Genomic DNA, 23,458 nt, shown 5'->3' on the forward strand with positions numbered 1-23,458 from the left:
GAGGGCACGGAGTTCGGGGGTGCAGACCCCAGCTCCAAAGAAGAGCCCGGTGAGAGGGCAACCTTGCAGAGGGAAGAGCCCCAGTGAGAAGGGCAGCCGTACAGAGAAGGCACTAGTGAGAAGGGTGGCGTATAGAGAAGGCCCGCAAGGCCTAGACACGCCGGACACCCGGAGCAGGAGAATTGTGGCCAAGTGGAGGAGAGGTAGCCTCCCTACAAAAACACATATCATCAAAGTCGTGGCGGGCGAGAATAGGAGGGTGCAAGTCCGAAACGTGGCACAGTAGAGGAGGCGGCAAGGGCTAGCACGGCAACCCTGCCGTCCCTCCTGTTACATGGACCTTTAAATTGGTCCTCTGATTTGATTTGGATTCAGAGATTCGGCCACTGAATTGGGCCAAAGCTCCTCTGAATTGATTCACCACCTGAAGCTTTGACCAGCCTTGTTGTCTAGCACGTGCCCTCACTCCCAGCTATCCCCCCAAGTGGGGGGAACAGAGACCCCCTGCCCTGGTCCCAGTCCTCCCAAGCTGGTCCAGAGCCTAGCACCAGCAGTATCTGGTGGGACGCACTGGGCTGTCCAGGGGCCTTATGCTGGGCAGCAGGGCCCGATTCTTCCTTCTATGGAGTGCTCCTGTCCTTACTGCCCAGCGCAAACCTTTTGCGCTGCCCAGCATGTTCCACCGGAGCCTGGCACCAGCAGCAGTCAGCAAGAAACACTAATTGGGACAGGGGGCTTGCACCAGGTGATGGAGCCCAGTTCTTCTATGGAGTTGGCCTGGCTGTGTGGGGATGAAGGAACCCCCTTGTCGTGTGCCCCCTCCCCCCCCGCCTGGGAAGATCTCAGCTTGATGGGGCTGCCCACTCTCCACCAGTGCACCCAGTCTAGAGTTCCTGAACATGTGGGTGTCATGCATGCTGCCCACCCAGCCAGCACTCGTGGGTGAAAGTCCCCTGGTAAACTACGACCGCCTGCAGGACCACAGAGTGGAACCCCCTGCGGCTATAATGGGGGCAGTCTCTGTAGGGCAGGCAGGTCACTGTTATGTGGGTCTTGTCCAGGGCCCTGGTACACTGAGGGAACCCTAGTGCACAGAACCCTACACCACCTGGGGGTCGCAGAAATGGAGGATGGTGTCTGCCAGCACGTCTTGGAAGATGCCACACATCTCCAGGATGGCCTCTCCAGTGGTGGCCTTGGTCATACAAGTGTCCTGCATCCTGCAGGCTGGTGGGTGTGGCCAGCTTAAGCAGCACCAAGGCCAGATGGGTGTTGGTGGGGAGGGCTGGCTGCATGCTAGTGTGCTGGTGCACCAGGTGGGGCTGGAGCTGGTGGAGTAGGTTGGTAAAGGTGGCCTGGGTCATCCTAAAGGTGTCAACCTACTGCTTATTGTCCCAGTCCTGTTGCACCAGGTGCTGCCACCAGTCCCAGGTGGCATGGCAGCCCCAGAGGTGGCAGGGCTGGAGGTCCAGGAGGGCAATGGTCGCCCCGGTGGTGGCCTCCTGGAGCCTGTCATCAGCATCACTGGTGGCAGCAGCTGTGCAGTGGTGGGGGCCTGGGGAGGGTATGTGGTGGCTGGCCAGGCAGTCGCTGCATGTGGGGAAGCTGGACAGAGCGAGATGGCTGTGTGCCAGGTAACAGTGACTGTGGCATATTGGGGGACTCTGTTCCTTGCTGCCAGGGCCAGGGGCTGGGCCACCATAGGTCAGGAATGCAGAGGAGAGATGAACGGAGCTGCCACATGCTGCTTCTGTGTGTGCCATGCTCCTTGTCTGAGCACAGGAACTGGATGCCCAGAGAGCAGAGTGCGGGTCTGTGTTTTAAAGATGACTGTCATGTGCTGGCAGCTGGGTCTGGCTTCAAACATGGCTGCCAAGTGCTGGCAGCTGGGGCTGGAGATCTGGAGCTGGGGTGGAGGGACCTGGCACTAAATTTGGTGCCAGGTCCCTTCACATGTAGACATCTACCCAAATTGGCTTACTGTGTATTAGCTTAATGCGCAGTAAATCTAGTCATGACTAAATGCATGTGCAAATGTGCCCAGAGTATTCTGTTGCTACATCTCCCCTTTTTAAACATCTAGCTTTCTAACTATAGCACAACTTTAGTAAGACATTTTTATAAGAAAGAAATTATGTTAGAACACTAACATTAACATTGTTCAAAAAGACTTTGTAGTGCTCGGTGTAGTCTGTTTGATCTGTGCGGTGCTGCCTCAGCCGCTTTAGTGACTGAAACAGGTGTCTATTCTTTTAGTGCCTCTGCTGTCTCCTCTGAACAACTTTCTTGAGTCAGCTTGTATGTAGTCTCCACTCTCCAGCTGTTCTTTCCTCCTATCCTTCTCCCCTTGTTAAGGAATGTGTTCAAAGTGTCTCCTATTACATGGAAAAGATTGTCCATCCTGAGTCAATATGTCATAAAATCGTGGAGCAACCTTATGAATAACCCATTCTTTCTGTTCCCAGCTTTCACCATTATAAATGTGAACTTCTTCACTGGGCTTCAGTGCCTGCAATGCAAATGACCCTTTATCATTGTACAACTTTTGGTTATCTTTGGCCTTTTGTTTATATCTGTGCAAATCAGTATCAGTCCTGTGATTTGTTACTGTCAGTCTGGGTAACCTAGTTCTCAACTTTCTGTTAAATAAAATCTCAGTAGGTGACAGGCCATGTGCTAGAGGAGCTGATATGTAATTTAAAATCACTAAATTTGGATCACCATCTGAATCACTGGCTTTCTCTAATAATGTCTTTTATTATCTTAACACCATTTTCTACAAGTCCATTAGGCTGTGGGTATCTCAGGATCAATGTAACATGCCGAAAACCATGGCCCCGTGCAAAATTTGTTATATTTGTGCCCTGAAAACTGGGGGGGAGGGGGGCATTGTCAGACGTAACCGTATGTGGAATTCCATCACTGGAAAAGATTGCTTTAAGGTGCAGTATAATCTGCTATGCAGCTATACTGTCCAATAAAGAAACTTCAGGATAGTGAGAAAAATAATCTAAAACCAACAGATAATCTTTGCCAGCTAGTGTAAACAAATCAATTCCCGCTTTGTACCATGTCTCTTGAATATCACCATCTATCCACATCAGTTCCTTCTTGTTCTTAGGCTCATATTTCTGGCATGTCACATTTTCTGCACAGCATTTTCTACCTTACTATTCATGAGTGGCCAATATAATACCTCACTGGCCCTCCTTTTGCATTTTTCAATCCCGAGATGACCCACATGTATTCTTTTAATTATATCTGCCTGTAGTGCTTTAGGTACTACCATCCTGTGACCCTTGAACAAAACACCAGCAATGACTGAGAGCTCTACTTTAAACTGAAAATATGGACTTGGTAAAAAGTAGGTAGGACATCCAGTTGTGATGGCTTTGATAACCTTCTGCAGTGTGCCATCCTTTGCTGTAGCCACTACAAAGTTTTGCCACATCTCATCTGATAATAGGTAATATTTTTAACCCGTTAACATGCACAATGTCAGATTCTATTTCAGCATCGTCAACAGGCTTGTCAACTGCCCTAAACAAAGTATCTGCAATCGCTAGTTCTTTGCCTAGTTTATATTCTAATCTCGAATCATATAACTGTAACAGAAAAAATGGTCTCTGTAGTCTGGGAGGTATATCAGTTAGCCCCTTTCTTGCAACGGTGACCAGAGGTTTGCGGTCAGTTACCGTCACAACTGGTCTTCCATATATAAAAACATTAATTTTTTTGCACCTGTGCAACAGAGCTAAAGACTTTCTCTATGCGTGCATATAAGTATTCTGTTTCTGGGAGGGCTCTGGATCAAGGTTCCCTCCAAGTTGCGCGCGTGCACGGCCGTCCACGAGTAAAAGTTTGGCCGTTCACAAACATTTTTTCAGGCCGCGTACCCACCAGGAATGGAGCTGGGCTGTGGCGTGGGATACTTAGTAAAGGCAAGCTCTTCCCCTAGGCGAAGGCGGGGGCTGGCGTGGGCTCCACCAGCTCTGAGGAACTGCTCCGCTCCCCCGCATCGTCTAGGGGAGCGAGGAGGTACGTGGAGTCAGGGCTGGGGAGTGTAGCACTTCCTGGAGCCGGCGGAGCCTGCGGAGCAGTTCCCCAGAGCTGGAAGAGCCTCACTCGGGGCAGGCAGGCTCCAGCCCTCCAGCCCCTGCCCCCCAAGCTCCAGTCCCCCAGCCTCCAGGCCCCCAGGCTTCAGCCCCACAGACTCTGCTGCCTGCCCCGGGTGAAAGGTAAGGAGCTTACCTTCGGTAAGTGTCCCACACCGCACCGAAAGGGGGAGGCGGGACCGAAGCAGTGCGCTCACGGACTGCTACTCCTGAGAGGAAACACTGCTCTGGATGCATATGGTGATCACTGGAGCCCAGTGGCATACTTTTGCAATAGGGCTGCCCCAATGCCATCTTTCGAGGCATCTGTGGACAATTTGGTTTCTCTTTTACTGTCAAAATGCTCAAGGACTGGAGCTATTTCAATAAGTTTTTGTAACTGCAAATTCTTTATCCATCCCATATCCACTGAATATTTTTTTTAGTACTCTCAGTTTGTTGGTGTGCTCTGCAAGGTTTTTTTTTTTTTTATGTACCTGCCTATATGGGTGACCATTCCCAGGAACCTTTGTATCCCTTCCTTATTTTGTGGGGGTGGCTTGCTTGATACGGCCCTTATTCTCTCAGGATCTATTTGCACCCCATTTTCTGATATTTATTTCCCCCAAGTAGGTGATGTCTTTAACTCTAAACTTGCATTTCTGCTTATATAAGTTTCAGCCCTGCCACCCTTGCCCTGTTGAAGGCTTTCTGTAACCTCAAATCATGTTCCTCTTTTTTTTGCCCCAAACAAGGATGTCATCAATATACACCTTGACACCTGCTGCTTCATCAAATATTTGCTGCACTTTTCTGTGAGAGATCTCAGGTGCTGAATTGAGGCCAAATGAGAGCTCCCAAAGGGTGTATTAAAAGTGCATATCCTTGAACTTCTTTTCATCTAAAGGAACTTGCCAAACCCCAAGGATGAGTTCAGAATAGAAAAATATTTAGCACCAGCCATTTCAGTAAATGGTATCCTCTCTCATAGGCAATGGAAAGTGCTCTCTTTTTACATATTTATTGAGCTCCTTTGGATCTAAGCATAACCTTAGTGTCCCATCTTTCTTTTCTATAATTACTAATGAATGGACCCATTCAGTAGGTTCTTCTACTTTGTCAATTAACCAGTCAGTTCAGCTCTTTTTTTAATCTCCTTTTGATGGCTAGAGGAACCTCTTTTGGGGCATGACTGACTGGAAAATTGGGTTCTGCAAGCTCAATTTTATCTTCAGTTTCCAATTTACCAATGCCCTCAAAAACATCAGAATAGTGGTCTTCTATAAATGTATCCTTGGCATTTGTTACCATATATGTTGTCTTAATTAAACTCCAATTCTGGCAGGTTTCTAGCTCCACTATTGGCATAGCATTCCCTATGGCTATTACAGAAGTAATCTGTTCAATTTGATCCTTAACTTTTACCTCTAGTTCACATACTCCTTTAGTGGGAATCATCTCCACATTGTCAGTTCTTAGTTTTACATTTTTACCTTTGATCCAGTTTGGTTTTTGTTTTAACTTATTAACAATTGGTTCTGGAAGCACATTAACCTGTGCACAGACAGTGGCTGCCTGCACTGTCTGTCCCAGGGGAGCAGGCAGGCTGAGCCTGGCCCAGACAGCAGCAGTTGGGCAGGCAGGTTACCCCTTCCCTGCCTGCTCCCCCAGGACAGACAGCATGGGCAGCCATAAGTAAGGGGGGAGCAGTAGGGGGACAGTGGGCCTGATCTGGGGTGGGGATGGTTGGGGTGTTTATACTAAGGTGTAGCCCAGAATGGCTGCACGTTAATGTAACATGAGCTGGGTAAGAGATCAGAGAAAATCCTGCTCTGGAGCGACATCATTTTAAGTTACCTAACAAGCGCTTAAAACTAGTTTCATGTGTTAATGTATGGACATGCCAAGTGTTGAGCTCCAGGAGTTGCCCCAAATCACCATGTAACAAGGCCCAAAGGTTGCCAAGTCAGGTACTGAAATATTGATGTGGGGTATGTGATGTAGACAGACTGCTTACTGTTCACAAAGCAAAGTGGGGAGAATAACATGCCAAAATCTGGCGTTCTGGTAAATGCCCATGCAGTTCATTGACATTCTTTCTCTTGGACCTGGACCTCTCACTTCAGTCCTAGTTTTATAATTTAGCTAGTCTCAGTATTTTGTCTCCTTGCCTAGTCAGTCCCTTTTTCTTCCATGCAACCCAGTTCTTCATCACATTTGGCTCCTTCAGTCTCATTCTCCCTTTCTTCAGCTCCTGCTTTCCTTTTGAACTCCTAGTGCCCTTTACTGTCCCATCAGCTTCTGTGATTCCTCCTTTCTCTCTTCTGCCTTCAGTTTTTTTTTTATCAGGCCTCTGCAGGCTGCAGCTGCATAGACTCAGACCTGGGCCCAAATAGCACAGGAGAGGCAGAATCCCTGCTCTCACTTCTGGTACCTGAATTGCAGCTGAGCAGGTCTGGGAGCAGCTCCAGGGGAGAGTCCCATTCAAATTTGTGCTTGAGCCAAGCATGGTGCAAATGGAGTCTTTGGGGGGTTGAGCTGTGAAGCTGTAGTAAGTCTCTCCTAAGCATGCCTGAACTGCAGTTTTCTTCTGCTCTCATTCAGCAGACTTTCACTGGAAAGGCAAAAGGCCAGCCTGGACACAGCATGGAGGGGGAGAGAGTGTCCCTGTTCAAAAGCAGGATTGTGGGGAGAGAATGCTATAGCAGTATTTTCTTCAGGGAAACTCAAATTTCTTTTAACATGAGCAAACACTGCATTTTCCCTGTCTATTCTCTGAAACAACTGAGCTATTTTGGCAGAAATCTTCCTTTTTTGTACCCCTCTCCTTCTCCCCTCTTATGCCCCCCCCACCCCCCCCAAATTCAGCCTGAAGCAGACACTTGCATATAAAATTTCAGCCTAAATAGTTTGGCAAAGTTATATAAGAAACTGGAAACAGGGTTTTATGGTTGCTTGACACTTCCCACCTATAATAATAGGCAGAGCTGGTTGCACTGGCTATTATAATTTGAGGCTTTCTGGAATCTCTCTCAGTTACTTAGCAGTTTCTCTTGCTTATTAGAACAGCCTGAGCCTTCTTGTGTCAAAGAATAAGCTGTTTTCAGCATCTGCAGAAGAAGCTGAACTTCTACACTGCAGAAGAGACTCTAAATTCATTATTGAAATGTCTTGCTCCTGTGGTCTCTCTCAATGATGCGTGTTCCAGGCATTCATTCTGTTCTCCTTTTCAGTGCCTGCTGATCCGAGCATTATGGAGAATTCTCTGTAGCAGAGTCAAGTGTCTTATGAGGTTCTGGTTTATCTTTCTTTTGGCAAATTGTTTCATATTTGTTCTGCAAAAGAACCCCCAGCTTTCTAAATAATAAATTTCTATATTCTGTTTCTTATCACATCAAATGTGTGTTTGAGCAGAAGTAGACAATTTTTCAAAACAAAAAAAGGGGCAGATTAGGGAGAATTGAAGCTACTCACGAATTTAGCCAAATTGTTTCAGTAAGGAAATAGCTTGGGTGATAGGGGAAACTGCCTTGGGAGCTGGCTTGAGGTAGGAGACAGGGTAGGGGTGGATGATAAAAAGTGGGTGCTATGACTGCACCAGCAACCAGAAGATGATGCTTGCATTTTGCTCCAGGTGCCTGGCTGTGTCCCTGCGTTGCTGTAGTTGACACAGGAGAAAGAGAGAACTGGAACATCTGCAAGATGCATCCTTTGCCTCTGCTCCCACCTGTCTGCTGTTCTTCTACCTGGATGAGAAACACCAGCAATCATCCAAAAACACTATAGCTCCCAGTGTATTGCAGTGCAAGTGATTTGCTGCGAAGATAACTTGTCACTTCTCCCTCCAGAATTGACATCTCTGATTTACAGCAACCTTTCTCAAAATATTACCTCTTTATGAGGTTTCAGTAAATAGCTATTCTCCCCCTTGATCAGCCTTAATTCAGCTCTCTTTCCAACCCCCTGATCCCCTCCTTTGGATTAAAGTTATTAAAGTTAGAAGCTTTTCCATTTCTTTTTAAGGGGTTTCCTGGATCACGTTTTAGCAAGAAATTGGTTGGTCCTCTGGATTTGGCATATACCCATTGATGCAGTTTTTAGGTACTGATTAATGGGAGTGTGGTTTGGAATTGCAAATTGGATAGCACGTGAAAGGGAGGAGGAGCTTGTTAGTAGGATGTTGGGTTGGAACTTGGGTGACCTGGCTTCAATTTCTAGGCTCAGTCATGGCCTTCCTGTTTCAACTTGAGCAAACTGCATAACTTGCTCCAATGCCAAGTAAGCTTGTGGGGTGCAGCAGGAATTTCGGGGGAGTGTTAGGGCTGCAACAGCAGCCTCCCAGGATGGAACAGCTACACCACTGCCCCTCAGGAATGCTCTGGGTCACACTTAATGCATCAGGGGCCAGTGGTGATCGCTCAGACTCAGCGCTAGCTGCTCCAGCCGCCACAGTGCCTCCTCGGGTTGAGCCAGTCCTGCACAGCCCCTGCACCATAGGCAGGAGAGGGAAGGACACAGCGTACTTGGTGAAGGCTGCCCCATTGGGACCAGACCCGTTCTTCCCCTGGGTTGAGCTGGGACGGCCCCAGCCCCAGCACAGGGAGCTCATCACCTTATCTGGGCCCTGCTGCTGCAGGGGAGCTGGGCAGACTCACTGAGCAGCTTGGAGTCTCACTGCTGCAGCAGAAAGGCCCTGTCTGACCCCTGTGGGGGGGCTGGCACCTCCCTTCCTCCCTGTAGTGGCAGGATCCAGGCACAGGAGAAGTCTGCAGCCCCATCCCCTGCCCCTGCGGGCTAGAGGAAGCTGCATCTTTGCAGCTGGGCAGTGCTGCCTTAGTGGCTCAGCTATGCCTGCTGTGGCAGGCCTCTGTGCTGCCACTTGGGGGTTGGATTGCCTTGAGCCAACTCACCCGCCTCAACTTATGGGAAATGTACTTGGTTCCCTTGATTGAAGATCTTCCTGCTGGCTCAGGCGCTCCTCTGGTGTCTTCCCTGGGGCTTCTCCTTCCCTACACCCCATCCCTTTCCTCTCGGGTGTTGTAATGGATCACAGGATGCATATGAGGGTTTGATGTGATCTACTGGTGTGCAGCAATGTGGTGTCCCATCTGCAGCTGCTGGCTGTGTAGTACTGTAGTCAGGGTGAAAAGGATAATAAAATGACCAACTAAATGTCCCTCCGCATGGGTGGCAGGGTTCTGATGCCCCGCGCTGATCTGCTCACTCCCAAACTTTGGAGTTTTGGCTCTTTCATGTGAAGGCCTTCCTGTGCTCTTGTGGACTCTGGCTGGGAGGGAGTCGGCTGATTTGGGGACTCTGTACTACCCTGGGGCCAGAACCTAGCCAGCTGCTCACCCTGGCTTGCCTCCAATTTTACAAGGCAGTTGCGGTGTCAGCAGCATTGGCCTGGCTTATTAGCCCACACAATGGCAGCTGTGTCGTGTGCAGCCTGACCACCTGTGCTGCAGGGAGCAGGTAAATCAGGTGGGGTCTGCCTGCAACTCTCTGCCAGCAGCCTGGGGCCCTCACAGTGCCAGGTGCACACTGAAGTTGTAAGGGGCTGGGGCTGTTCCTGTCAGAGGTCAAACTAGGTATGAACTGTTGGTTGACTGCTTAACCAATACACTTGGAAGAGGTTAAATGGATACTTTTTAAAAATAATCTTCACATCCCTACTAGTTATCATGGGCTTTTCTTCCCTTCCCTTCTTTTACCCCCAATCTGAAAATTTCTGCCCTTTGAGCAAATGAACCCAGCTTTGATCTTTGCACCTGACTTTTCTTGACATCTGGTTTGTGGCAAAGTAGGAACTTCCTGACCAGCCACAGTGCTGGTTTCCCACCTGCTTCTGGGCACACCGCCCACCTGTCTCACCTGTCACCCCTTGTTGTTACTTAATTGGTTCTTATTAAAGCAGGAGGCTGCCCACTTCTTGCCCTGATGCCAGCGGGTGATATCTGCGGCTCTGTTCCTCCCCTACACCGCAGACCAAGCTTTGCAGATGGCATCCAGATGACGCAGTGCTCCCGGCCTACAGCTGGACCAAGCTTAGGTCTCGTTGTCAGGCCTCAAACGCGCACACATTCATATTGCCCTCCTTTCACTAGGGCCGCTCATACTCCAGCCCCTCTCACAGGGTCTCTTTCATGCGTCGACAGCTTGTACTGCCAGCTTCCTCTTCGAGTGGGCGCCTTAGGCCATAGGCCATAGGCTTTAGCTAGCTCACACCTTGGGTGGCAGACGTACCGTCTTTTGGGCCTCTCTCATGACTCTCACCGTGGTAGTGGCCAGCCAATTACCTGACCGGGTCTAAGCTTGCCCTGCCCCCTTCCAGGGCAACTCTATACACTCAGACATACTGGGCTCCTAGCCCTCTGGTTTTCCCCCTTCATTGGGACTCCTCATCTCTGCCCCTCCCTGGGACTATGGGGCTTCCCTCCCTGGTGGGGCTCAGGTGGCCATAGCCGTGCCTGCCCCCTTCTAGGTCTTACACCCTCCCTGGGCTCAGGTGGTAACAGCTGTTCCTGGCCCCCTTTATATCCACAATGTTGTAGGGGCTAGGGGTTAAGATGCCCCGACCTGCCTTTCACCGGGGTGGTAACTGGCCTGGTATTTCCTGGGGGCTCCTGTGCTACTGAGAGCCCCACCAGGCCACCCATTCCTGGTAGGGTGCAATTTTAGGCCATGCCCAGGACCAGGAGCCTCCAAACCATCCCCTTTAGCTCCTGCCCTTACCTCCAGGATGTTGCATGCAGGCAGGCAGGTCTGCCAGCAGTGAACTGCTCTGTTTATATAGGCGGCCAGAGATCTAAAATGGCCGCCACAATCAAGCACCTGCTGGCTGCGTGGCTTAGCTCTTAAAGTGGCAGGCACCCACAGCATCCCCGTTAAAATAGTTCCTGGGGGAGGTTTCGCCTGCTGCTCCTCCAAAGCAGGCTCCCCTCAGCCTATGAAAGCCCTCAAGTGGCGAGCACCCCCAAAGGTGCTCCGCCACACACCTCCCCCTCTTAGGATAACATTCAAGGGCTTCGCTTGGCTGCCTTCTCTGCTGGCTATGTCCCAGATTACTGCAGCCCCTGCCACGTAGTGAGCATCCCAACTGTGCTCTGCCACATAGTTGAACCACAAACATGGATCCAAAAGCCTTGAATTCATGAATCAGATCTGAACTCTTCCTAAGTTATTTAGTTTAAGCCCATCTCTAGCCTAAATCTGGTTTCAGAGCAGACTTGCCAGTAGAACATACTGAACTCTGTCAGATCATAGAAAGCACAATTCAGCCACAGCAACTTTAGGTAGCAAGCTCATGGGGAGTGTACTGAGGTGTGCATTTGTGAAGAATGGAATAATTTGTAGTCTTTCTCTGACAACAACTATCCGTAAAGAGAAATGCTGGAGTTCATGGCAGCCTTGAAGCTCTAGATTTCTTGGCATGCAATGGGGCAATTTCTGTTGCTGGTCTTAGTGGAATATATAAATAAATAACTCTTTCTAGCTATGGGCTTCAGTGCATGATGTATGGTTTGCTATTCTGGCAAGGCATGTAGGATGCTGCACTATTTACATAGGAAAACAGGACATGGTTCACTTTCATTGAGTTGGATCAGCATCTTTTCCCAGTAAAAGTCAGTGACCTTCTGATTTTATTGAAATTCCTTTCCAGTATTGCAGGGAAATTGATAGGTTCAGTGAAAAATGTTATGAGGAAACTTGGGGAAATCTATCTAGTTACCAAAACACTCCTACTGTTTTCTGTGCCCTAAATGTAGGTCTGTGCTAAGGATAACATACAGTCTGTTAGCCTTATGAAAACAAAAAGGTAATTCGTTGCAGTTGTTTACACAGCCAAGAGCTTTAGAGCAAACCACAAGCAACAGAAATGCCAACTCTATAGGTGAGGCTTCTACAACCTTCAAAAGTTGATTGCATCCGGGTGTCCAAATGCATGGAAACAGGTGTTAGTAAAAACTGTCCTTGTATGATAGAATCCTTTCTTGGAAAGGTATCTGCTTTCCTCTGCCTTGGTCAAGGTCTCTCTTGTCGATTGATAGCTAGTGTCTGATTTGAACTGTGTGTGGCACATGTTTAGGAAGTATAGAAACCATGGTGAAATCTCCTTTTGGTTGGCTCTTAACCAAAAAAAAATGGCTTGCCCTCTAGGACTCGTAGCTGGGAACACAGTGGATGCCATGAATGTGTTACTGTGACAGACAAGGTTCTTTGGGTGAATCTGATATCTTTATTGTTTTCCATATATTTAAATTGGTCTAATAAAAGATATCAGATTCACCCAAAGAACCTTGTCTGCCTATGTCCTTAGACCAACATGGCTACAACCTACTACACCCTTATAGTGTGAAATTGTCCCTGGACCTTGTCTACCTCAATCCAGTTTTATTAGACTGACAATCCTGTATACTGTAAGTTTTCCTAAAAAGGTCATTTTCATAGAATAAAACTGAAATTAGTTTCTACCATCCCATAACAAGAAGAGACAGCAAGGAATGTAACTGCTTTCTCTTCTAATTGTATCCTGTTGATTTAAACACCTGATTGCTAAACTCGGATTAATTTAGTTTATGAAGCAATCAAAGGTTACGTCAGTGGATGTAATTCGTTGTTTGCTTTAGCTTGATGTTGAATAGAGCCTTCAGATGACTACTTTTGCCCATTTTAAGCAAAAGCATTTGAAAATTATTTCTTCTAGGGCAGTGGATTTGGAAAACCATATTAACAAAACTTTCTGGGTAGCTTTAACTTGTCTCGCATCTGTGTCTTCTCTCAGTGAAGGGGCATTGTGGTTATCCCAAGCTAATGCAGTTTCCATCACCAGTGGCTATGAGAACTGGGTATGGGGTAGCTTTTGGAAGACTGGAATGTTTTAGCCACATATATGTTGCCCATTGCTTCTCCTTTTCTATAGACCTGTCTATTTCTCCCTTGTTGCAGTATGGCTGGCTGTATCCATTAGAAGAAATATGACACTGTCACTTCCATGAATTAATTTCTATCCAAATGGAGCTTGTAATGAGATGGTTTTACCAGCCTGCTCTGTAGCATAGTCAAAAAAGCCTAAGCCCAACAACACCCTGCCCCCCTGTTGTGTAATGTTGCCAAACAAAAGATAGCCCAAGTCTACTGTGTGTCATTGGCTGCTCTGCATTCCTTCCGGAGGGCTACTCAGCCCACACCCTGGATAATCAGTTTCTAACCTCTTCCTCAGGTCTAGGTGGTATAATGAGTAGGACTTTGAAAAGCTTTTGTCCCCGATTTGATTTGGCCCGATTTGGTGGCCAAATTTCCAAATCTGCATCGAGTCAGAGGACCCTTTAATCTCTCCGAATCAAATCAGAACTCTCCAAATCGATTTGGAGAGATTCAGCGATTTTTGACATAGCGACAGCTTTAAATGTTTTTTCTACAGACTTGTAGGTAGCAGGGCTTGTGAATGCTGATGCTGGGGCACATGGAGAGTCCCACAGAAGCATGTGGGGATCCCCAGTGCACTCAGCAGCAGACCCTGAAGTAGACCAGAAGCACTTCTGGTCCGCTTCCGGGTCTGCTGGGGAGTGCATTAGGAGGCTCCCCCCCATACCCCTTCAGCTCCGTGACTGGTGCCTCCTGCATCTGGGGGGGTTCCCAGGGTCCCCCTAGGCTGATTGCCAAGCCAGTGGGTGCAGGGGGACCCCTGTGCACTCCCTGGCAGACTCTGAAGTGGATCAGAAGTACTTCTGGTCCACTTCTGGGTTTGCCACCGAGCACGCTGGGGGCTCCTCTGCGCTCCTGTGTTACGCTCCATCCACCCCAGCATCGCAGCAATCACAAGCCGTGCCTGCTATCTCAAGGTGCGTAGAAAAAACTTTTAAAGCTGTGTCTACGTCCAAATTGCTGAGCATCAAATCTTCAGGTATGGATTTGGCCAAATCGAATCGGGGACAGTGATCCAAATCAACGAATAGAATCACTGTCCCCAATTTGGGCCAAATCCAAATATGAATCAAATAGAGCCTGTTTCGCACGTCCCTAATAACGAGTAATGTGTCTCGGTGAATGAGCAGAATGTACACAACTCCTTCTCCAAATGTGCTACCAGGGCAGGTGTGTGTGTGTTCAGCAAACTCGCTCAGTCTGTTTAATGCTGTCACAATAGCAGCCACTGAGAACCTCGTAAAATGGCTTTCCAAAGAGGCCTGGATGTGACTGGATTGATTCACACTTGGTATCCTGGTATGTCAAAGCTAACGTGTATGTCCCTACCCAGATCTTCCCATTCTACATAATAAATATAGACTTCCTGGTGAGCTCTGCATTTGTATTATGCTGGGAGTGAAATCTCAGATGCAATTGGAAAATAAGATCTTATTCTACAATCCTCAGCTGGTGGCATTTTAAATCAGAGGCTCAAGCAAAGAACTCAGATCACAGTGGGTCAGAAATGTTTTTTTTTAAACACTGGATTTTTATTTGCAGTTCTGGGTTCAGCTTGTGAATCTTGTGTAGGCGTTTTCACACCTAACAACACTAATAGTTGGCAGCACCTTTAAAAGGATCCCACTACAGCCTAGGACCCCATGGCACCCTGGTTGAGAATCACTGGTCTATAGCACTCTCTTCCCTTTCATCGATGGAAATCTTCCTGGTGGACTGCAAAATGGACCACTTATGGAGCTAAATGGGTGGGGGAAATGGAAGGTCTTCCTACAAAATGGCTGCAGAATTGAGTTCAGAGCAGTGGCTCCCACCAGTTTCTACCCAACAGAATACAAATACCATACAAAGCTGCAAAGCATCTGTAAAACAGGTTGGCAGTGGACATGGTTAAGATGCGGCTGTTTCAGTCTTAAAGGAGCTGTAACTTGGGTCATTACATTTACTCAGTTTAAGTTGCGTTCTTGTATAAGCAATAACATTTTCTCTGCCATGCTGGACATGTGCCAGTTATAGTCCTAAACCTTTCCTGCTTGCATCTGTATATAATATAAGAGGTCATTTATAATCTCTGTAAGCTGTGATGGGATCCTTTCATCACTTTTTGAATGAGGCACTGGAATGCCTGCTTACATTTTTGGGGTCTGTTCCTATTGAGACTCTGGTTTGCAAGGAGAAATCTTGTGCATATACAATAAGTCCTTTCAGACTTAATCATTGTGTTGTACATGGCCCCCAAGTTCTAGATTGTTACAAATCCAATTTATTCTATAGTGCCCTAGCCATGTTCATGTCCTCATGAGCTCCTTCTCTTCCTCTAGTCTACAGTAAAATACCCCAGGATGAATATACGTTTTCTAATTTGTATGATTGAACCCACTTAGTAAATGGAAAATTTATATTTGAAAAGCTTTTCTAGGCACTTATCCTTCTTCACGTACTTCAAATCATTAACTACTAGCCCCAAAAGCATGGCCACATTACAGTGGGTAGGAAAAATCTTTCAAGACTGCCACAAAAATAGCTTAATTGTTAGGAAAGTATCATGTTGGATGAAGCAAGAAGAATGTGGTAATTTAGCTGGAAGAAACTTCTATATTGGATGCTTATTAACTATACTGTCTCTCTTCTGTTTGCAATCTGAAGATACTAGCTAGTTTTTTGTGCTTGTTTCCGTGTTAAACCAATTTCTCAGCCATAAGTTGTGGCTTGACAAGGTTAGTTCCGTTGTCATCTTTAAAATGTCTGTAATGGGCATAAGGCCAGCTTTGTTCATGCTTTGCTGCTCCATGACCTGTGATGCCCTTTTGAACCTTCATCTAGCAGCTTTGGGCTTCTGTATATGTGCCCGATGCCAGCTCCGACACGTTCTATTTAAAACACATCAAAGCAGACTCAATTAATAGAGTCTACTGGAGTGTGCTAATTATCATGTTCTAGCAGCCTTGGTATCACATGTATTCAGCACTCCTGCTCTTCAAAATGGTGGCAGGGGCGCTTTAACTAAAACTCATTGAATGAGCTTTACTTAAAGCACCCCTGCTGCCATTTTGAAATGCGGGACCCTGAATACATGAGAGACTGCAGGCACTTAATTGGAGCTGTTCCCGAGGGCTGCTCTAATTAACGTGCCCTCCCCACTCCCCCTTGCTCCCCGGAGCATGTGCAAAGACACCATTTGTTTTTAGTCCGTATCCCAACAAAAAGGTGCTAGGTACTGGGGAAATGACAGGATGCTCTGCCTGTAAGAAACAAGGTGATTAGCCCAACATAATGTACCACAAATAGATGTCACTCTTGGCCAGGGCCTGGATGAAATGAGAACTGAAGGGGAGGTTACTATTTCCTCTGATAAGGTCATCAGCGGGATTTAACTTGGGACTCCTGGCTCCAAAATGCTCACCTCTCTGGAGTCTCCATCCCATTGTCTGTCCCAGTTGCTGGAAGTTTATACATAGGGCAAGCATGAAACCTTTGGGGAAGTTGTAAAAGGCACAATAACTGTTTGGAAACTTCAATTCCCATTGATTTGGTAAGTGCCAAGCTATTGTTCACCCCTGAAAAGCTCCAACCAAGGGTATTCTTTGGAAGAGCAAGTTATATGTGCTAGAACTTCAGCTGTTTTGGACTAACTCAGAAAGAATGCCCTGAGTACAGATTGGGCGTGCTTGCCATATTCCTAGAAAAATAATTCACCAGATTCTGTACTTCCCATAGCTTTTGATGATTGCCACCTAACTGTGACAAAATACTAGGTGCCTAAATATGAGTTAGGCATCTGTTACTTGTGGATCTAAAGTCTAGATCAGCAAAATAAGGTAATAGTGTCACCGACCTCTAATGAGAGTCTACTCCATTTATCTTTCGCTGTTCCACTCAAGTAACTTCTAATGACTACTCCAAACTGTTGCTGCTGTTTATTAAAGCAAGTTAGTCTTCTCCCTAATTCTTCTCATCCTCTTCCAGATCCTGACTGTTCTGAAGTCTTCATCCATCTTATTTGCCTTCTGGACTATTAAGTTCTTATGTGGTCAGAGTCTGATCTATTATTTCACTCTCTATATAGTTGAGTTGTCTGCTACAGAAAAATATTGTAGTTTTTCATCCTTCCCTTGGACAAAGGTCTCTGGTTTGTCTTCTCCCAGGAGAAATGGAAACAAATCCACTGAAGTAGCATTAAAGCAGTGTGGGAGGAATTGAGCTCAGTGTAGTTACAGAGCTGCCTTATAGTATGGAAGAACCCCTTTTCTCTCCTAATTGTGTTCAGCTTACCCCAATGGAGGGCATATGGATATGAAACCATTGGAGATGGAGAGCAGAGTAAGGACCCTGGACTTCAGGAAAGCAGACTTCGACTCAGTCGGGGAACTCATGGGCGGGATCCCCTGGGAAGGCAGACTGAGGGGGAGAGGAGTCCAGGCTATACTTTAAAGCAGCGGTTCCCAACCTTTATATTCTGTGGCCTGGCAAACTGCACACCAACCACGCGGAGCCTCACAACCAAAATTTCCAACTGGAACACAGGTAAAGCTAGTTTCACCCCCCCCCCCCCCCTCGGCACGGGGGGTTGGGGGGTGGGCCACACTGCAGCCATGGGAGGAGTTGTAGGCTCTCTGCCCGGCTCTGTGGGGCTGCAGTTTGCCAGTCCGTGGCCGCTTCTGGTCTGGCAGCTGGCTGTCCTGCGGGCTGGCAGCTGACCCTTCACGGCCCAGTACTGGGCCACGGCCTGGGGGTTGGGAACCCCTGCTTTGAAGAAGCCTTACAGAGAGTGCAGGAACAAACTATCCTGATGTGCAGGAAGACTAGCAAGGAAGGCAGAAAACCAGCTTGGCATAGCAGGGAACTCTTCAGTAAACTAAACCACAAAAAGGAAGCTTATAAGAAGTGGAAACTTGGACAAATAACTAGGGAACAATATAAGAGTGTTGTTGGGCATACAGGGATGAAGTCAGGAAGGCCAAGCACAATTGGAATTGCAGTTAACAAGGGATGTTAAGGGTAACAAGAAGGGTTTCTACAAGTATGTTGGTAGTAAGAGGAGGATCAGGTAAAGTGTGGGTCTCTTACTGAACGGGGGAGGCAACCTTGTGACGGAAGATGCAGAAAAGGCTGAAGTGCTCAATGCCTTTTTTGCCTGAGTCCTCACAGGCAAGGTCAGCTCCCAGACTACTGCACCGGGCAGCACAGTTTGGGAAGGAGGTGACCAGCCAACAGTGGTGAAAGAACAGACTGCTTAGAAAAGCTGGATGAGTACAAGTCCATGGGGCTGGATGGGATGCATCCGAGGGTGCTGAGGGAGTTGGGTGATATGATTGCAACCCATTGGCCATTATCTTTGAAAACTCATGGCAATCAGGAGAGGTCCCAGATGATTGGAAAAGGGCAAACATAGTGCCTATATTTAGGAAAGGGAAAATAGAGGATCCTGAGAACTACAGTCAGCCTCACCTCAATCCCTGGAAAAATCATGGAGCAGATCCTCAAGGAATCCATTTCTAAGCACTTGGAGGAGAAAAATGGTGATTAGAAACAGTCAGCATAGATTCACCAAGGACAAGTCATGCCTGACCAACCTGATTGCCTTCTATGATGAGATGACTGGCTCTGTGGATGCAGGGAGACTAGCGGATGTGGTGTACCTTGATTTTAGCAAGACTTTTGATACAGTCTCCCACAACGTTCTCCCAGGCAAGCTAAGGAAGTATGGACTGGATGAATGGACTGTAAGGTGGATAGAAAACTTCCAGGAGCATCAGGCTCGGAGAGTAGTAATCAATGGCCCAATGTCTAGTTGGCAGCTGGTGTCAAGTGGGGTGCCCCAGGTGTTGGTCCTGGGGCTGGTTTTGTTCAACGTCTTCATCAACGACCTGGAAGATGGCATAGAGTGGACCCTCAGCAAGTTTGCAGATGACACCAAGCTGGGGGGAGTAGTAGATACCTTTTGGCCTAATCCTCCAATTCATCTAGGTCACTCTGAATCCTAGCCCTACCCCCACAATGTATCTCACGAGGGTCAACAAGGACAAGTGAAAAGTCCTGCACTTAGGGCAGAACAATCCCATGCACTGGTGCAGGCAGGGGGCTGACTGGCTGGGCAGCAGCTCTGCAGAAAAGGGCCTGGGGTTACAGTGGACAATAAGCTGAATATGAACCAACAGCGTGCCCTTGTTGCTAAGAAGGCTAATGGCATACTGGGCTGCATTGGTAGGAGAATTGCCAGTAGATCAAGGGAAGCGATTATTCCCCTCTATTCAGCACTAGTGAAGCCAAATCTGGAGTACTGTGTTCAGTTTTGGGCCCCTAAGTACAGAAAGGATGTGGACAAATTGGAGAGAGTCCAACGGAGGGTGACAAAAATAGTAAGGGGGCTGGGACACATGACTTACGAGGAAAGACTGAGGGAACTGGTCTTATTTAATCTAGAGAAGAGGAGACCGAGAGGGGACGTAATAGCAACCATCAACTACCTGAAGGGGTGTTCAATAGAGGATGGAGCTAGACTGTTCTCAGTGGTGGCAGATAACAACAAGGAGCAATGGTCTCATGTTGCAACAAGGGAAGTTTAGGTTAGATATTAGGAAGAATTTTCTCACTTGGAGGGTAGTAAAACACTAAAACAGGTTACCCAGAGAGGTGGTAGAAGTTCCATCCTTGAAGGCTTTCAAAACCCAAATAGACAAAGCTTTGGCTGGTATAATCTAGTTGTGGATGGTCCTGCTTTGAGCAGGGGGTTGGACTAGATGACCTCCTGAGGTCCCTTCCAGCCCTAACTTTCTATGATTCTGTGACTGGAGGTATTGCCTTTAATGTGGAATAGCCAAGTCAACAAGACTTCTCTGGCAAGACAAACTAGGCAAATATTACTGAAGTCTAAGGAAGAACCTTCAGGTATATGCCGAATATGATCTGCCTGGGATTAAGCTGCAGAACGTACGGGTCTGAGATGGTATGTGTGTGTTGTTCCTATTTTTTTGATATTTTGTGTGTTTTGTCTTTACCTCTTCTTTGTGCAGTTTGCTACATGGAGAGAAATTGCATTGAACTTCCTTCTCCCAGGGTTGGGAGTAATATGTAGTATTGTATATGTAATAACACAGTAAATGAATATAGCTCCAGAGTACTTTTTAATCGTTCCTTCCTCAAAGTTATGTGTTTGTTACTTCATTTGCATACCATGAAAAGTCCCTCCCTTCCCTTCCCTGGTGCTCAGGTAGCTTGCACAGGTTCTACAGTAGAAATCTCCACAGCCAGTTGTAACACTATTGAAAAATGTACACTTGGGGTTAAAGCAGGGGTGGGCACAATATGGCCTGCAGGCCATATCTGGCCTGCTAATTGAATCTAACCAGGCTGCGGGGGGGGGGGGGGGGGGGTGGTGGCAGGTCTGGTGTGGCCTCTGTTGGCACCACAGGGGATGCTGGGCAGAAGCAGCCTTGCCCACTCGCCTAGCTGGCACCGTGCGGCTGGTCTTGGGTGAGCTGTGCTTGGGTCCTGGCAGCTCTGGCTCTTGCTTCTGCTGGCAACAGGGGGGATATTGGGCAGAAGCAGCCTCACCCACTGGTTCCATGTGGCATCCCCGCTCTGGCTTGGCCAACTGGGCCCCACCTGCCCGTGGCTTGGAGCTGGCAGCACTGCCCTGAGTGCTTGGGCTGTGTGGCAGGCACTCTGCACCTATGCCTGGAGGTGGCAGAGCATGTGAAAACCCCAGCCCCTGCCCTACCTCCCGCCTTGCCCTGTGCAGCACTGCGAGCCAGCCCAGCCACCTGCTGCATCCCAGATGCAGCCAGTGCTGCCCCCAGCACCTTGGGCTGGGCCTGGGGCTCCTCCTGGGGGAAGGAAGACCCCTGGGCTGCAGTGGGCACATCCTGCATGGCCCTGGTAGGGAGCTGGGGCAGGTTGGAGCGGGTTGCTGGGCTTCTGCAGCTTTGTGGGGGCAGGTGTGGATGGGAAGGGGTTGGTGGCAGGTGGGTTTGGGGTACAAATGGCTCTTGAGGGGCATGTTGGGGTGCAGGGTGAGGCAGGAGCTCCTTTGAGATTTGAGGGGATGGCTTAGAGGTGGCAGGGCTCTGCTGGGGGTGGGGGTGTCCTTCCTTGGCCGAATGTCCTGCTGATTGATTTTGGTTCCTTGCGGGAGAGACTTTATTTTGAGCTGTTACACGATCATCTCTTCATACACGTCTCAAAAAAACATAAAGCAGGACAAAAGTTATCTTTTGAAATAAAATTTAAATATTTTATAGCAGGTGTTTTAGTTTTAGCATATGATTTGTTTTTTATCTATAATTTGTTAAAATTAGAACTTCACCATTAATTTTATGTGTGTGGCCCTCAACAGCTCACCAAAACTCATTAAGTTACCCTTCAGCTGAAATAATTGCCCACCTGTAGGTTAAAGACTACATAACCATCCCTCCCTTCGCAGAAACGGACACTTTGCTGTTCATGACATGACAGTGCCCCAGCACAGAGCACCGCAGTTGGTAATTTGGGAAAAGTCTCCTCCTTAGGCTGGGAGAAATAAAATGCAGCTTACAATAATTTGTGCCTTTTTCCCTTCAAGTTGAAAACAATTCCTTTCTTGATCGTTTCTCCTTCCCCTTCTTTTACGTTCCTTCTGTGTGGGATTCTTCTTTCCCCTCTTTCACCCCTTCCTCCCCCCTACCCCCGGCCCCTTAATTTTTAGCTTATTGAAGTTGTCTGCAGCCCATCAAAGGATCAAATATCTTCGGATGACTTGAGTCTTCATTAATGTTTTTCCATCTTGCTGCTCAATTCCCTGCATAGGAAACGCTGACTTAAAGCATGATTCAGAGGGGAGCAATGAAGTTTGACTGTTATGGATTTTGGATATAGAGCTCAGATACTTGTGCTGTATGTATTTATGAAGCAGGATGCCTGCTAAGCACAAGCTGTAATTTACTTGGAATAACACTTCTGTAACCTACACACATACATCTTAAAATTTACTGGCCAATGTGGTCAAAGTTGTGTCACTCCTAGTAATATTGACGCAACCTTGATCTTACTAGTTTTATTGCCATGAAATCAGTTTTGTCCTGTGTGCAGGATTTCACTGCATATGGCAGTACAAACAAATATAATCTCTTCATTTAAATCTTTAACATAGTTTCCTGCTTAGTTTCTCCCAATTGCTCTTCTATTCCCAAGACTGCCTAGCAAGAAGCCTTTACCCTGACAGCTGGGTATGAAACCACTGTACACCTATCCCACAGTGGAGCCCTGCAGTGTCCAGAGACAGGGCCTGATGGCACACGGTCATGTTAATAACCATTTGAGTCAGACCATTTAAAAAAAAAAAAAAAAAAAAGCAGAGCTGAACATATACACTGCAAACCTCTAAAGTTCTGAATGCAATGACTCCAGGTTCTTTGTAGGTCTGGAAAATGCTCTGTTTGACTGACAGTTCCTAGTGGGGTGTTCTGTTCCCTTGATTAGAAAGTGGCATGCAAGCCCAAAGTGAACCGAGGCAGTACTGTTCATGGGAATTCTATGATTTGGGGGTACCTTTTGGTGGGCAGTAAAGCTGTGGGTACCTTTGAAAACCAATGTCTTCACCCTGCTGATTTACAGTGATTGCATATGAAAAGGGCACCCCACTCATGTCTGGGAACTTTTTGGTTGGCAGCTGATTGCCCCCAGTCATAGGTGATGCATAGCGGCAGCGGGGGGGGGGGGGGTGTGCCTCCCCCAAGATTGGCTGCTGCTGCTGGCATCTGCGGGCGGTTGCTGCTCGCCACCCCTTCCCCCCCCATCGCCGACACTGCCAGGGCTGCTTGTGCGTGGTCCCCACTTGGCCTGCCCTCACTGTCAGTGTCACCGCAGCTGCCTGTGGGCAGTCCCCTCTTGGCCCACCCTTGCTGCTGAGGTCACCACAGCCACCTGCTGGCGGTCCCCGCTCACCACCACCACTCCCCTGCCACTGACGCCACCGTCTGCACCTCAGGAGGCATGAGTCGTTCATGCCTCTAGTGTCACTGCCATGATCCTGCAGTGTTTGACTGTGCAGCATGAGTCTGTTGAGCTGTGGAGTCATGGTTGCCTCTAGTTCTGGTGAGCAGGGAGGAACATGGGTGACTGGTACCTCTTGAATCAAGTGGGGCACGTGCCCCCCCTGACACCAGTCAGAGATTGTGGGGGGGGTGTTCCCCAGTGGCTGATCGCACTAACTGGGGGATTCCCTGCTCCCGATCTCACTCACTGTGAAAGCAGCCACGCCACTTCTGGAAGTCCTGCAGCCATTACTGGAAGCTGCACGGTCGCTTTTGCTGGTGGCCTCGCTCCCCAGCCGGTGTTTGAAGGGGGGAAACTGGTGCTCCCACCTGCCCACCAGCTAAACAGGGAGCACAGCCTGTCATGGGGTGCACCGGCGCTCTCAGGGGGTGCACGTGCACCTCCTATGTGTCACCACTGGGGTG

The 23,458-nt window shown here is 48.0% G+C and overlaps 1 protein-coding gene across 8 annotated transcripts in view; it reads left to right on the forward strand.

Annotated features, from left to right (window-relative positions):
• The window catches only part of COL26A1 (collagen type XXVI alpha 1 chain), a 317,198-nt gene that overhangs the window by 22,760 nt on the left and 270,980 nt on the right, over nt 1–23,458 (forward strand). The window lies entirely within an intron of this gene.

Source organism: Alligator mississippiensis, chromosome 14 (genome assembly GCF_030867095.1).
Source record: "Alligator mississippiensis isolate rAllMis1 chromosome 14, rAllMis1, whole genome shotgun sequence".
NCBI lineage: Eukaryota > Metazoa > Chordata > Crocodylia > Alligatoridae > Alligator > Alligator mississippiensis.